General features: G+C 44.6%; 1 long non-coding RNA gene across 1 annotated transcript; it reads right to left on the reverse strand.

Moving 5' to 3' along the window:
* Positions 1 to 3,655: 3,655 nt before the first annotated feature.
* On the reverse strand, positions 3,656 to 5,943 carry LOC116509532. Its single transcript, XR_004255514.1, has 2 exons — positions 5,542 to 5,943; positions 3,656 to 3,917 (listed from the first exon to the last, which is right to left on the reverse strand). It is a non-coding gene; the product is annotated as an uncharacterized LOC116509532 (long non-coding RNA).
* Positions 5,944 to 6,109: the final 166 nt, after the last annotated feature.

Consider the following 6,109-nt stretch of genomic DNA (forward strand, 5'->3'; position numbering starts at 1 on the left):
TCAGTGAGGACCATTTAAATCTAGGTTGAGAATCAGTACACCAATGGAAGTGGAATGGTTTTACCTCCAGTAATGCTCATGGCAAGTCACTTTTTTCATGAAAATCCACATAGACAGGTTGTCTCCAACGATGCCTCGGCATAAGAGAGTGTCTGTGAAAAGACTGACATTAAAGATGGGCAAGCATCTTACAGTATCTTATCAGGACATTCCACAATAGTGTCTGTGTGATTGGCAGCTGACATATTTCAGTTCCAAGAAGCAGAAATATACTGTTCTCTTCATCTTCACTTAGCACAATGGCCGACAGAATCATTATTTTGCCTATGTATCAAGCCCCTATATTGCTACAAGAACTGTATTGGTAAAGAGGCAATCCCAGGGAACATGAACTTATTTGTATTTAAATTTGATAGTGCTTCTGTACCAAACATTTGAACTTCAGCCACTATGATCCTGCTTTAGTAGGTTCTTGCCCTACTTTCAAAATGCAGCTACTATAGAAGGGGTGAAATCAACTTATCTTTGCAACTGATTCGCAAATGTGACCTTACGCGCATGCACAGAGCTTCAGAAACGGGACATGACGATGTCCGGGTGGGTGGGCGGAGCCTCCCGCCGCCAGCGCTATCGGTTTGCATGAACTGGATAGAACTGGTCGAATTTCACCCCTGTACTTGAGAGACCGCCTACTGCCAATTACCTCCAACAGACCTATTAGATCCCACAGATTAGGCCTCCTCCGAATTCCATCCACTGGCCAATGCTGACTGGCGACCATCCGGAGGAGAGCCTTCTCTGTGGCTGCTCCGGCCCTTTGGAACGAGCTCCCCGTGGAGATTCGGACCCTCACCACCCTCCAGGCCTTCCGCAAAGCCCTTAAAACCTGGCTGTTCCGACAGGCCTGGGGCTAAAGAGTTTTTGTCCCCCCCCCTCGAATGGTATGGTTGTTGAGTGTTTTAAATTGTGGTATTGTTTTGTTCGCGTTCTTTTTTTCTTATTTGTACCCCCTCCCCCCTGACTTGGTTGTGAGCCGCCCTGAGTCCCTTCGGGGAATAGGGCGGCATAGAAATATAATAAACTCAACTCAACTAGTCCTTATCTTGCGACTAAAATCCAGGCATTTGGCCCCCAGTATGTATTTACGATGGTTGCAGCATGCTGGGTTCATGGGATGACCGTTGGCAACCTTACAAGGTGACTTCTTACAAGCAAACAGAAGAAGCCAGAGAGCCGAGGTGGCGCAGTGGTTAGGATGCAGTACTGCAGGCCACTTCAGCTGACTGTTATCTGCAGTTCAGCGGTTCTAATCTCACCGGCTCAAGGTTGACTCAGCCTTCCATCCTTCCGAGGTGGGTGAAATGAGGACCCGGATTGTTGGGGGCAATATGCTGACTCTGTAAACCGCTTAGAGAGGGCTGAAAGCCCTATGAAGCGGTATATAAGTCTAACTGCTATTGCTTAACAACTTCAACACTGGGCCCTATCTAACAAGCTTCCATGGCTTGGGACTATGTTTAGCCTTCAGAAGAAGAAGACCCATCTTATTTGAAGATGGAACAGAAAGGTGGTCTTTCTCTTTCAGTTCAGAGTGCAGGTTATGGAATAATGGTTTTATGAATAGGAAAGCAGTTTCTGCTGCATGATTACAAAATACTTCTTAAGTGTAAGAGCAGATTGATAGTGAAATCAGAGACTAAGAAAGATCGTGGGTTCCCCTTAACTTTTCTTCAGGCCCTAAAACTCAGAGGCCTCTTCAGTGTTTCTCAAACTTCTGGGTGTTGAAGTCCCCCTTGTTGGCTGGAGAATTCTGAGAGTTGAAATCCACACATTTTAAAATTAGCAATGTTGGGAAACACTACGCTAGACAGATAAGAGACAGAGGAAAAGCTTTAATTGCTTTCATTCATGAGACAACAGCACCATGAAGTGGCCAGTTTGGCTTCTGCAGCACAGGTAGCAAAGCCCTCTGCTTTGGGTCAAGCTTGACCCATCGGTGATGCATTCAGTAACAGTAACAAGAGTTGGAAGGGACCTTGGAGGTCATCGAGTCGAACCCCCTGCTCAGGCAGGAGACCTATACTAGGGATTTGAACCACCAAACTGCCGACCTTTCTGATCAACAAGCTCAGCATCTTAGCCACTGAGCCACCTTCTCAGGCTGCTTATGATCCCCTTCCACAACCTGACCACTAACCCCAGATCAGTGGTGGGTTTCAAAAATTGTTCGAACCTACTCTGTGGGTGTGGCCTCATTTGTGGGAGTGGCTTGCCACCCATGTGACTGGATAGGAGTGGCCTGCCGCCCATGTGACCGGATATGAAGATGCCGACGACACTTGTCAGAACCACCTTAAATTACCTCACACACAGCATTGGCATGCATAAGAATAGGATGTAAACTTGTTTTTTAAAAGTAATCTTTGGTTTGCATTAAAACAACTTCAACACACGCAATGTTCTGATTGCACCACAAACGCAGTAGTCATCCTTACCTTTCACAGAGGCACTGAGTTTTATAAATATGAGCATGATAGTGTAGAATAATCATATCCAAGGATCAGTGGTGGGTTTCAAAAATGCCCCCTGCGTGCACTGCTAAGTCACCTTCCAAGCACTGGCGGCCTTCGTGGTCTATGCGAGCTTGGGGAGTGGTGGCAAGGCCTCAGCCACAAAGCCCACCGGCGCTCTTGGTAGCTTCTTGCCGCAGCTGGCGAACTCTGCAAAGTCACCCTCCAAGTGCTGGCGGGCTTCGCGGTCTAGGCGAGCCCGGGGAGTGGCAGCAATTATTTTGAACAGTGTTTCCTAGCGTTGCAGCCCAAAATAATGAGCTGTCAGAAGTGTTGACAATTGCCATGACAAACACCAGCCAATGAGATTAGAAAAATAATAATAAATTGGTTGCCTTTAAATGAGGACCTGGTCTATTAATTGACTGGCAAATTATTAAGGGGCTTTTGAGCCATGAATTAGCTTCAACCTGAGCTGGTCCATCCAAATCACTTGGTCAATGCTTTTCTTGATAGAGCTGTTATTAAGATTAGCAATTCATTAACACTCACTTTGATGGTGTCTGGAAGAAGCTAAAGAGGTGATCAAAGACTGAAGCCTTTGTATGCAAATCGAATTCCCAAGTTACATAAAAAAAGGGGAAGCCATCTTGACTTTTTGACCATGTCACATCATCTTTGGCTACATCTGTGCCTCCTATTCAACCCATGAGCCTCTCTGTAGCAATCCAGATGGCCCTTTTGGGGGGGGAAGGCGTCCAAAGTCATGACCAGCCCCTCAAAATGTATTTACAGCTTGGTTCAGAAGTTCCAAAAATAAAGAGGAAGAAGGAATCTTAGGCATGTTCACTGCCTTGAGTTATTTCTAAAAACAGTAAAGATTAAAAAAAACTAATAAAAAACTATTAAAATATTTCAATCAGTAAGCTGAGTGTTTTTGGGAAATAGCCACTGACTGTTTGGCAGGACAGTAGAATTTCTAGGTTTGATCTACTGTATGGAAGTCACTTTTGACAAAAAATGCCATCAAAATGAGTTGTCAGCAGCTTAGAAGCAGGACTTGACATGCAATGGATAAATAATAGTTTCAGCAAACAGGCAATGGCATTGGAAGTGTATCTGGCCCATGGAATCACTTTTTAGGTTAAGTCCTCCAAATCATCATCAAGCCAGGTTAATTTTCATCTTTATCACCACAATGCCCATCAAACGAGACATCCTGAAGCCCACATTTTGGCTCCTAAATCAAATCCAGTTGTTCTCCAGTTATTTTGAAGAGAGTTTCCTAGCGCTACAGTCCAGAATGATGAGTTGTCGGAAGTGTTGACGATTGCCATGGCAACCACCAGCCAATGAGGTTAGGAGCCAGTAGTCACAACAATGCAATGGCTTTGAGGTGGCCTGGACCTGAGATTTGAAAAATAATAATAATAAATGAGGACCTGGTCTATTGATTAGCAAATTATTAAGGGGCTTTTGCAAGTGAGCCGTGAATTAGCTTCAACCCAAGCCGGCCCATCTAAATGGTTCACCGACAAATGCCCACTCGACAAAAGCGCGCCGACAAAAGCGCGGCGAGAAAAGAGCGAAGTCGAAATCGTGCCCACAGAAGCGCGCCGATAAATGCACGCCGACGAAAGTGCGCTATCAACAAACTACGCAAAAACAAGGTAATATCCCTAACCCTAACCCTTAGGGTTTTTACCTTGTTTTCCCGTGGTTAGTTGATAGCGCGCTTTCGTCGGTGCGCATTTATCGGCGCGCTTCTGTGGGTGCAATTTCGACTTCACTCTTTTCTCACCACAGTTTTGTCGGCGCGGTTTTGTCGAGTGCGCATTTGACGGGTCACACATCTAAATCACTTGGTCAATGCCAGTGGTGAAATTCAATTTTTTTTTACTACTGGTTCTTTGGGGTGACTTGGTAGACGTGGCAAAATCTCCACCCCACTCTGGGGCTAGCCAGAGGTGGTATTTGCTGGTTCTCTGAACTACTCAAAATTTCTGCTACTGGTTCTCCAGTACCTGTCAACCTGCTGAATTTCACCCCTGGTCTATGCTTTTCTTGATAGAGCTATTATTAAGATTAGCAATTCATTAACACCTTGACACTGTCTCAAAGAAGCTAAAGAGGGTGACCATAGAAAAGCTAATGCCATTTACTAAAGTGTGTCAGTTGGAAAACCAGCTCTTTTGGGTTTTTCATTTCCAAAGTCATATGAGCTTCAGCTTGCTTCATTGTGGAACTGCAATTTTGGGAGCACCATTCCTCTCAATCTAAGCCATCTTTTTTTAAAAACAAATATTAATTATATTTCTTAGTGCTTAATACACATTGTGTTGTCTGGGTATTTAATTTGCTTAACAATACATATTACATTCTTAATTTCTGCCCCTTTTCCCCCAACCACTGGTAAAATAGATTCCATGTTCGATAATATTCTGTATCTTCTTTCTGTTTCATTCTTAATTTCAGGCTGTCCATTTCTGCACACTCTAGTATGTTCTTAATTATTTCTTCATCTCGTGGTGCTTCTGCATTTTTCCAGCATTGCGCAAATACAATCCTCGCTGCTGTCAAGATGTGCAATATTAAATACATACTTTTCTTAGCACGTTTACCTGATATTATACCTAATAAAAATAGTTCAGGTTTAAAATCTACATCCTTTCCAGTCATCTTTTCTACCCATTTATTCTACCCCCCCAAAAAATTGCTTTATCACAAGTCCACTGCATATGATAGTATTTGCCTGGTTTTTTTTATTACATTTCCAACATTTGCTAGACATATTTTTAAACATTGTAGCTAAGCCATCTTTTTAAAGGCAGAAGGAACAAAAGACTCCTATAGCCTCTTCTGGCTACATTTGGGTGTTTGAGAGCATGACCCGACAAATGCGCGCTGACAAAACCGCCGCGACAAAACGGCAACGTTGAAAGCGCGCCCACTAAAGCGCGCTGACAAAACCGCGCCCACAAAAGCACGATTATGGTTTTTAGGTTAGGATTAGGGTTGTTAACGTTGTTACCGTTGTTTTCGATGGCGTGCTTTTGTCGGCGCGCATTTGTCGACGCGCTTTTGTGGGCGTGCTTTCGATGGCCCCATTTTGTCGCGGCGGTTTTGTCGGGCGCGCATTTGTCGGTGAACCGTTTGAGAGGAGTTCTTGCACATGCGGGGAAATCAGTTGACGATAGAGGGGTTTAGGTGATGACAATGGAGCTCCAGATAGGGGAGCTAAAACAGAGTAACAGAATAAAGGCAATGAATTTTTCTTTCAAAGGTACATTTACGTTTTTAACCTGTTTCTACCATTGTCCTTGAAATCAGTGGAGTGTTGGGGCTTTGAAATAATTCAAATATTCTTCTTCCTCCTTTCCTTTTCTTATTTGTATGCCACCTTTGTTTCTAAAAAATAACTGAAGCAGGGGTGGGTTTCTCGCCCCGTTCCAACCGGTTCGGTTGGAACGGGGCTGGTGGCGTCCTCGTGCACGCGCACAGCGCACGCATGCGTACTAGCGTCTGTGCGATGCTCCAGCTGCTCCTGGAGGATCGCGCAGGCGCTGTATGCATCCTGCGCATGCGTGGAAGCGCAGAAC

Source organism: Thamnophis elegans, chromosome 5 (genome assembly GCF_009769535.1).
Source record: "Thamnophis elegans isolate rThaEle1 chromosome 5, rThaEle1.pri, whole genome shotgun sequence".
In the NCBI taxonomy this organism is placed as follows: Eukaryota; Metazoa; Chordata; class Lepidosauria; order Squamata; family Colubridae; genus Thamnophis; species Thamnophis elegans.